General features: G+C 41.4%; 1 long non-coding RNA gene across 1 annotated transcript; it reads right to left on the minus strand.

Moving 5' to 3' along the window:
- Positions 1-5,980: 5,980 nt before the first annotated feature.
- Positions 5,981-6,534, minus strand: LOC137574941 (uncharacterized). The gene is made up of 3 exons (XR_011032078.1): positions 6,368-6,534; positions 6,120-6,256; positions 5,981-6,056 (listed from the first exon to the last, which is right to left on the minus strand). It is a non-coding gene; the product is annotated as an uncharacterized lncRNA (long non-coding RNA).
- Between the last annotated feature and the right edge of the window lie 3,365 nt (positions 6,535-9,899).

A 9,899-nucleotide genomic window follows, 5' to 3' on the forward strand; every position in this document is an offset into this window, starting at 1 on the left:
CTCCGGGCGTCCAAAGAATGTCTTGAGCGTATTAATGACATCAGGAACCAGTATTGGCAGCAGTAGCTTATCACGAACTAGTTCGTAGGCTTTTCCTTTGAGGCTCTTCTAAAGTCGTAGCATGTTCTCGGCGTTTGAAAATCCCGCTATAGGGCAGCTGTTCTCGTACATGCCAATAAAGATTGGCCAGTCCTCTGGCCTTGCCTTGCGGCTAGCTGAGAAGCAGTAGGTGTGCCACGTAGTGCCATGAAGTTTTTTAGGCACATTATACATGAGCTCACATCGAGTTTGTAGGCGACCTCTAGATGAACTGCCCTTAGTGTTAGGCACGTAAAGAGGACTCCCCAGCGCTTTTCTTTGTGTCTTCCACCGTTGACTAGTATGGGGCCGAAATAGTCGACTCCCGTATATATGAATGGTCGTTCAAAACAAGCTAGTCTGGAGATCGGTATAGGTGCCATTTGTGGCACTTAAGGCTTCGCTGTGGATATTTTGCAGTGTTGGCATGCATTTCGGACGATTTTATATAGGACTCTTAGGCGTGGTATATAATATACGCTTCTAATAAGGTTGATAGTACACTCGTGAAATATATGGTGAGATTGTTCGTGATAATCCTTTGCGATTAAAAAGGCAATTCTGCAGTGTCTTGGGATTACAATGGCGTCACCGTCAGAAGTTATGTTGTCTGACCTGCTCACGCGGATGATGTCTTCTGAGTCCATGTAAACATTCAAAGCAATTAATGAGCTTGACTTGTCCACTACTGGTTTGTCTTTGAGCGAATTGATTTCATTTGAGTACGTCTCTAATTGGGCCTGTCTGCATGAAAGAGATTTTGCTGCGTGTATATTTTCGGGGCTTAGGGTTTGTGGTAGAGGCTTTCATGAACACTTAGCGCGTAACCTTCGGGCGTACAGCATGACGTTGGCCACTGCTCTATACAGGCGCTTCCAGTCAGAAAAGTATTCTACTGCAAAATCGAAATGGTTAAGCTTTACTATGATGAATACATTCTTACGCAATTCGATTTCCTGTGAGACATTCTCAGATATTCCTCTTTGATCTGGCCACTTGTCGTTAGACAGTCCTAGAAAATCGGGAACTTTAATCCAACGAGATGAATCTGGTACTTTAAAAAATTTTGTGGCTAAGTCTGCAACGTTTTCCTTTGTGCTAACCCAGCCCTATTGGTTTGGGCTGGTTTTGTCGATTATCTCGCTCACTCTATGCATGACGAATGACTGGAGTCTCCTTGGGTCCATGGTTAACCAGTTAAGGACCGTTTTAGAATCGGACCAATATGTGCAGGAATCGATTCTTAGGCCTCGGGTGCTGAGTATACGCATTGTTAGGCCTACGCCCATGACGGCTGCCAAAAGTTCCATTCGAGGTATAGATACAGGTTTAAGTGGAGCTACTTTACATTTGGCTGCTACCAACACTGTACTTATGTTTTGACCTTGTTTAATGCTAAGATAGGTTACTGCGGCGTAGGCATGTTCGCTTGCGTCTACGAAGGTATGAAGGTCTGCCTGGCTTTCGTTTAACAGCAGAGCAGAGTAGTGACGTGGAAATTCTAAATTGCTGGCGTGTAGTAGGACACCTTTCCATTGTCGCCACTGTTCGAGGAGTTGTTCGGGTAAATCTTCGTCCCATCCTATTCCTGTGCGCCAGACTTTTTGAAGCAGCATTTTAAGGCCTACGGTGTAGCACGATAATAGACCGAGGGGATCAAATATAGACATCAGTACTTTTAGGACCTCACGTTTCGTTGGCGCTATTTCGTAGGTTAGGACGTCTCGTTTTAATCTCGAAAATCTGAAGATAAACTTAAAAACGTCATTATTTGGGTCCCAATACATACCGAGGACCTTTTCAGGGTTCCCTAATTCTTTGGGGTGTTGATTTATTTGCTGTTCTCCTAGATTTTGGAGAACAGATACAGAGTCTGAGCACTAATTTCTTATTTGGAATCCACCATCGGCATGTATGTCTCTAACTGATGATGTAACTGTTATGGCTTCAAGGTCATCTTTGAAACTGTCGATGAGGTCGTCCACGTAGTGGGCCTTTGTAATGGATTCGTACGCTCGTGGATTTTTGATTTGGAAATTCTCTGCGTTTTTATCGCTTACAGACTGGGCAATACAAGGGGCGCAAATAATTCCGAATGTCATCACGCGCATAACGAAGATCCTTGGAGTGTTCTCGTTTTTGTTGAGCCATAAGAACCGCTGGACGTGCATGTCGCTTTCCTGAATGTTTATTTGATGAAACATCTCGGCTATATTTACGCACACGGCAATCCGTCCTACTCTGAAGGCCATTAGGACAGAAGTCAATGGATTTCGATAATCAGGCCCAGTAAGCATAAAATCGTTCAGTGATTATCCATGACTTTTGGCGGCGGCATCCCAAACTAGTCGTATTTTGTTTGGCTTATTCGGATTTAAAGCAATAAATATTGGGAGATACCAGACACGTTCCTTTCGTTCGGATATTTCTTCTGGTCTGAGCTCAAATGCATATCCTTTTTCTAATAGATTGTCAATTTGTGATTGAATTTTATCAAACAGTTCCGGCATTCTTTTAATTTTGGCCCGTAGGCATTCGAGGCGTTTCAGCGCTGCGGTATTGCTTTCGGGTAAAATGACTGTGTCGTCTTTCCAGAGTAGGCCGACTTCGTATCGACCATTGATCTTTTTGCAGGTATCTTCGAGAATGCCTTTGGCCCTTTTGTCGTTTTTAGATTGCATTTCTCTAGATACGATTGGTTCCATTGTGAAACTTTCTTTTATGGCTTTATGTATTTTACTCCAATTGGATGCACCATCCTAATGTGCACTTTGAAGCAATGGGTTCGTTTCGTCTGCCCTCGCGGATTTTGCGGGGTATTGCTAGATTCCATTTGTTGCTGCCGATTAAAATTAGTGGTGTACCGTTTTGGTACGACTTTAGCGGCAAGCCACGCAAATAAGGATATTGCTTGGATAATTCTTTAACATTGATGGTTTGTTTCGGCAATCCTAATTTCTTTACTGAGTGGATGTTGTAGAGCCATAGCTTTTTGTCAGTTCCCGCTTTCGAGATTTGTAGGTGGGTCTTAACGGAGTCCTCTGCGTTTCTGGTTTCTTCACAGGTCCATTGCAGGCAAATTGGCTCTGGCGTTAAAGAGATCTTCAGCTTGTCCAAAATGCTTTCATCGATGAGAGTGACTGATGAGCCCTCATCTAAAAATGCGAACGTGGTAAAAGTTACATTGGCTCCATACAGTTTGATGGGTACAACGCGGAAAAATTGTCCTTCCACTTCATTGTCTTTATGATGAGCAGTAACAACCTCGGTTCTGCCTGTGCCTTTGTGAAGAAGCGGGTGATGTTTTGAGTTGCAATTATCAATTCCGCAGTCACGATTAGAGAAGCATTTACGGCGACTTTTGAGGCACCTGTAGCATACCTTGGCTTCGTTTATTATTCGTTGCCTATCGTCAACGAACAGTCGCTTGAAGCTTTGACTTGTAGCTTCAGCTTACAGTTTTGTTGCCACCCATTCTCTCGATTATTTGGTCCTTCCTGTGGTTGTTGATGTGCTTGCGAGTGTGTGTTGACATTATTGGCCTTAGTGCTTTGGCCAGGCATGATAGTGGCTGCGGCCTCAGCTATTTTGTACAAGCAATCGCTAAATGATTTTATAACCGGGATGGATTCGTTACTTGGATGCATAGCCCAGTTTAACTTTTGCTGGGTGGGTAGTTTGTCGATAAGTTCTCGAAGAAGCATCAGGTTATTTAAATGTGAGGTTAAATTGCACGCTTCCATGTTTGCAAATGCGTTTCTCACCGCCATTGCGAAATCAACGATGGATTCTAATTTATCCTTGTGTACGTTTAGTTTTCTTATTTTGTCGATCAATCGATCGAGTATTTGCTTCGGGCGTCCAAAGAATGTCTTGAGCGTATTAATGACATCAGGAACCAGTATTAGCAGCAGTAGCTTATCACGAACTAGTTCGTAGGCTTTTCCTTTGAGGCTCTTCTAAAGTCGTAGCATGTTCTCGGCGTTTGAAAATCCCGCTATAGGGCAGCTGTTCTCGTACATGCTAATAAAGATTGGCCAGTCCTCTGGATTTCCGTTAAAGATATAGGGCAGCTGTTCTCGTACATGCTAATAAAGATTGGCCAGTCCTCTGGATTTCCGTTAAAGATAGATCTGCGGGTAAAACTTGCCTTGCGGCTAGCTGAGAAGCAGTAGGTGTGCCACGTAGTGCCATGAAGTTTTTTAGGCACATTATACATGAGCTCACATCGAGTTTGTAGGCGACCTCTAGATGAACTGCCCTTAGTGTTAGGCACGTAAAGAGGACTCCCCAGCGCTTTTCTTTGTGTCTTCCAACGTTGACTAGTATGGGGCCGAAATAGTCGACTCCCGTATATGTGAATGGTCGTTCAAAACAAGCTAGTCTGGCGATCGGTATAGGTGCCATTTGTGGCACTTAAGGCTTCGCTGTGGATATTTTGCAGTGTTGGCATGCATTTCGGACGATTTTATATAGTACTCTTAGGCGTAGTATATAATATACGCTGTAAATAAGGTTGATAGTACACTCGTGAAATATATGGTGAGATTGTTCGTGATAATCCTTTGCGATTAAAAAGGCAATTCTGCTGTGTCTTGGGATTACAATGGCGTCACCGTCAGAAGTTATGCTGTCTGACCTGCTCTTCACGCGGATGATGTCTTCTAAGTCCAGGTAAACATTCAAAGCAATTAATGAGCTTGACTTGTCCACTACTGGTTTGTCTTTGAGCGAATTGATTTCATTTGAGTACGTCTCTAATTGGGCCTGTCTGCATGAAAGAGATTTTGCTGCGTGTATATTTTCGGGGCTTAGGGTTTGTGGTAGAGGCTTTCATGAACACTTAGCGCGTAACCTTCGGGCGTACAGCATGACGTTGGCCACTGCTCTATATAGGCGCTTCCAGTCAGAAAAGTATTCTACTGCAAAATCGAAATGGTTAAGCTTTACTATGATGAATACATTCTTACGCAATTCGATTTCCTGTGAGACATTTTCAAATATTCCTCTTTGATCTGGCCACTTGTCGTTAGACAGTCCTAGAAAATCGGGACCTTTAATCCAACGAGATGCATCTGGTACTTTAAAAAATTTTGTGGCTAAGTCTGCAACGTTTTCCTATTGGTTTGGGCTGGTTTTGTCGATTATCTCGCCCACTCTATGCATGACGAATGACTGGAGTCTCCTTGGGTCCATGGTTAACCAGTTAAGGACCGTTTTAGAATCGGACCAATATGTGCAGGAATCGATTCTTAGGCCTCGGGTGCTGAGTATACGCATTGTTAGGCCTACGCCCATGACGGCTGCCAAAAGTTCCATTCGAGGTATAGATACAGGTTTAAGTGGAGCTACTTTACATTTGACTGCTACCAACACTGTACTTATGTTTTGACCTTGTTTAATGCGAAGATAGGTTACTGCGGCGTAGGCATGTTCGCTTGCGTCTACGAAGGTATAAAGGTCTACCTGGCTTTCGTTTAACAGCAGAGCAGAGTAGTGACGTGGAAATTCTAAACTGCTGGCGTGTAGTAGGACACCTTTCCATTGTCGCCACTGTTCGAGGAGTTGTTCGGGTAAATCTTCGTCCCATCCTATTCCTGTGCGCCAGACTTTTTGAAGCAGCATTTTAAGGCCTACGGTGTAGCACGATAATAGACCGAGGGGATCAAATATAGACATCAGTACTTTTAGGACCTCACGTTTCGTTGGCGCTATTTCGTAGGTTAGGACGTCTCGTTTTAATCTCGAAAATCTGAAGATAAACTTAAAAACGTCATTGTTCGCGTGAAGGAGTGAGGAGGGTTTTTTGATCCTCGGCATCTACGGTCACACCAGGAGTGACTTGGTTTTTCCAATGGGCATCGCCATTTATTCTGAATCGAGCTTTTCACCCGAACACCCGTTCTTTTTCCTGATTCTGTTTCTTTTACGATTTGTCATTTTTTTCAACCCGAACCATTTCGTGTGTGTCGGGCTCCCTGTGAATATTTAATAAAGCATAAGTTTTGTTTAACCGAAGTTATCGCGCATTATTAATTCACCACTCGCTCACCATATCCAGAAGAAATTGGCACCCGCCAACTACTTGTATATTATTTGGGTCCTTCCGCCCCTCCACGAACATTGGTCCTTCGAGCCGGATATCCTTCCGCTCCTCCAGCTTGCATCGGCGGAATCCCTGATAAGTACAAAATTTCATTATTCAATTCATTTACATACTACTAAAAGTGTGAGGTATTCCCGCTTCTCCATAGCGACCTACACACTTTTACATATTCTATGTACATACCTGACCTGTTCCAAGGTTACATGGTAGGTCCTAATCCTTAGCGTGATTGTCCAACGTTCTCGTTTTACATTCCACGATTATCCATTTTTATTTATGTTTTTTCCTCGCACTTGTCCAAATCCACCTTTTTTTTACATATGCATTCACATGTACATGTAATTTCCACAGCTGTTTGCCAAATCCGCGTAAAAGTTTAAAAAAAAAAAAAAAAATATTAAAATGTTATAAAAAATAGGAAAAAATAATAATCAAAGTGTTCACCGCGTTTTCTTATGTGTTGGAATAATTATTCTCTTTATAGCGGACGTTGACGATACTATGCGCAGTACGTTCAAGTGGCCCCTACGACACCAGGACATAGCCTGTTACGCGCGAGCCCAAGCACCACCTCCCACCCGACCGACCGAGGGGTGCAGCCGTATAACGCACGGCACGAATCGCGTGGACAAGTACACAATAGAAAAAACAGACAACCAAATAATACTACAGCTATCTATTAACTAAATGGGATAGGATAGATGTTTTAAGCATATTAATAGAAAACTCTGAGCCGATTACAGGGAATAGAAGGTTGTAATCAGAGCAGAGGACCCTAAAAGGTTCATGCATAGCATAGTTAGAAGAACAACGACTAAGGGATAAAGGTATCAAAGGATGTCTACTCCGTCTACATGGTACCGACAGATTCACCTGAGCTAATAACTCAGGCGAGTCGATATCACCAATTAGGAGCTTGTGCATAAAAATGACACCAAGCATAATTCTACGGTTAGTTAGGGATGGAAGGTTAATCAAGAGAAGTCTACTAGAATACGAAGGCAAATTGACATTGCGATCCCAGCTTAAGCCACGAAGAGCAAATAACAAGAACTGCTTTTGAACGGATTCAAGTCTAATCTGGTGCGACTCATATTGAGGTGACCAAATGCAAGATCCATACTCTAAAATAGGACGGACAAGCGAAGTGAGAAGAACTTTAGTTGTATAGGGGTCATCAAATTCTTTTGACCATCTTTTAATGAAACCCAGGACACTCATGGCCTTTGCGACCGTGGTGGAAATATGGGTGTTAAAATTTAACTTATGGTCCATAAGTACGCCCAAATCATTCATATTATTTAGACGTTCCAGAGGGCTATTGTTTAGAAAATAAGTGACCAGTTGAGGAGAGTTACGGAAAAAAGTCATTACCTTACATTTGGTAGTGTTAAGATTTAGTAGATTAAACTGGCACCAGGATTGAAAGTTTTTAAGATCAGCTTGTAGCCGACTAAATGAATCTGTATCTTTATGAGTAAGACAAAGCTTGACATCGTCAGCATACATAAGCACACGCGAATGAACAATGACTGATGGAAGATCGTTAATGAATAGTGTGAAGAGCAGAGGGCCAAGATGACTACCTTGAGGTACACCAGAAGTCACAGGAATGGAAGCGGAAAAAGAAGACTTAAAAAGTACCTTCTGTTTTCTATTTGTTAAATATTCACGAACCCAAGAAAGGAAAAGGGGTGGAAACCCAATGTCGCTCAGCTTAGAAAGTAATAGGGTATGATTAACGGAATCAAAGGCTTTGCTAAAGTCAGTATATATTACATCAGTTTGTTTACCATTTTTAAACCCCTTGATAATTACTGATGTAAATTCTAAAAGGTTAGTGGTTGTAGATCTACGTTTCACAAACCCATGTTGGGATGGTGAAATAATAGAACTGCAAAAATGTTGCAATTGAGAAGTTATAATTTTCTCAAAAGCTTTCGGAATAGCGGACAATTTTGAGATACCCCTATAGTTAGAGGCTTCGGACTTTTTGCCATTTTTATGCAGAGGAATGATATACGACTCCTTCCAAATAGATGGAAAAGAGGAAGATTCGACAGACAATAGAAACAATTTTAAAATGGGTTTACATAATGCGTTTGCACAGAACCTGAGTACGCATCCAGGAAGACCATCTGGCCCCGGAGAATAAACAGGTTTAACTAATTTAAGTTCGCTAAGAATAGAACTTTCATCAATGACTGGATTGAAAATGCAATTAGCCTTTTTTAAATGATAAGGATACGGACTTGCTCGATATTCCGTTGAGGAATAAGTTGTTTTGAAAAAACTCGCAAACATATCGGCAATTGCCTGATCAGTGCTTGCTTTTTTATTTTGAAAAGACAAAAAAGATGGGTGCACCGAGGTCTTACGTTTAGAATTAACAAAGTTATAAAATTGTTTAGGGTCGGAAGAAAACTGAAGCTTACACCGCTGAAGATAATTCTTATAGCATTGTGTATTAAGCATCATGAATTTTGAACGAGCGACTGTATACAGAGCATAATCTGATGAACGACGTGTTTTTTGAAACTTCTTATAATATCGTGTCTTCACATTTTTCAAATTGGATAACTCACGAGAGAACCAGGGAGGTTTGTTAAGCCGCTCCAGCCTACCAAGAGGCACACAAATATCAAAGAGTGAATTCAGAGTATCATAGAAAAAACGAACAGCTGAGTTCATATCTCTACAATTGTACAGATAAGACCAATCAGTAGTAGCAATGTTTTCATTAAGGCTGGCAAAGTCAGTCTTACGAAAGCACCTAGTTAGAGGTAACTCATTTGAACCAAGTAATGGTGAAAGCAAGGGCAAATCAATTTTTAAATTTAATGTAGGATGAAATTTGTCTTCTGGAAGAACAAAAGGTTCGATCCTAGAAACCTCACAATAAGAAGAATCCAATACAAAAATAAGATCTAACGATTTTCTATTAGAATTTAAGACGGGATTGACTTGGGATAAAGATAAGCCTAGAAGGCCATCAATAAAGTCATGTGACAAAGAGGGCAGCAACGTGGTAGATTCATCTGTTAGTGACCATGCTAAAGCGGGTAAATTAAAATCACCTACAACTATGAGCAAGTCTTGACTGGAAACTAAAGAGGAGACAAACTGAATTGCCTCTAAATGATTTAAATATACCGCCATGTCTGACAATGGTGGAATATAGGAACAAGTAATGAAAGCATTAAAAGATTTAAAATTTACTTTAACACCGACAAACTCAATCTCCTGGGTACTAGAAAATTGAATCATTTCAGATGATAAAGCAGCATCAACAGCTATCAGAACGCCACCACCTATACGAGAAATCCGGTCACGTCTGAATATAGAAAAGTTTGTGGAAAAAACCGATGCATCAGCAATATCAGGTTTTAGCCACGTCTCTGTAAAAGCTAGAATGTTATGTTCAAAAGAAAGACTATCTACAAAGAGATTAGAAAGTTTAGATCTCAGCCCTCTAACATTCTGGTAACCCAGGTTAAGGGACGAAGCTAGTTTTTTGACACACCAGCAGATGCTGATGTGACAGGATTAGTATTAGTTGTTGTTGTTGGCAAGCGAATCGGTTTCCGATTTTTCTTTTTCACAGTATATTCCTTAACTATTATATGCTTTGGCCAAAAATCTTCTCGACATATAGTGTCGAAGATATTGGCAGAAACACTAATTTTAAAAGACGAAATGTCCCGAGAATAAGAAA

The sequence above is a fragment of the Drosophila tropicalis genome, unplaced genomic scaffold (genome assembly GCF_018151085.1).
Source record: "Drosophila tropicalis isolate 14030-0801.00 unplaced genomic scaffold, ASM1815108v1 contig_527, whole genome shotgun sequence".
In the NCBI taxonomy this organism is placed as follows: Eukaryota; Metazoa; Arthropoda; class Insecta; order Diptera; family Drosophilidae; genus Drosophila; species Drosophila tropicalis.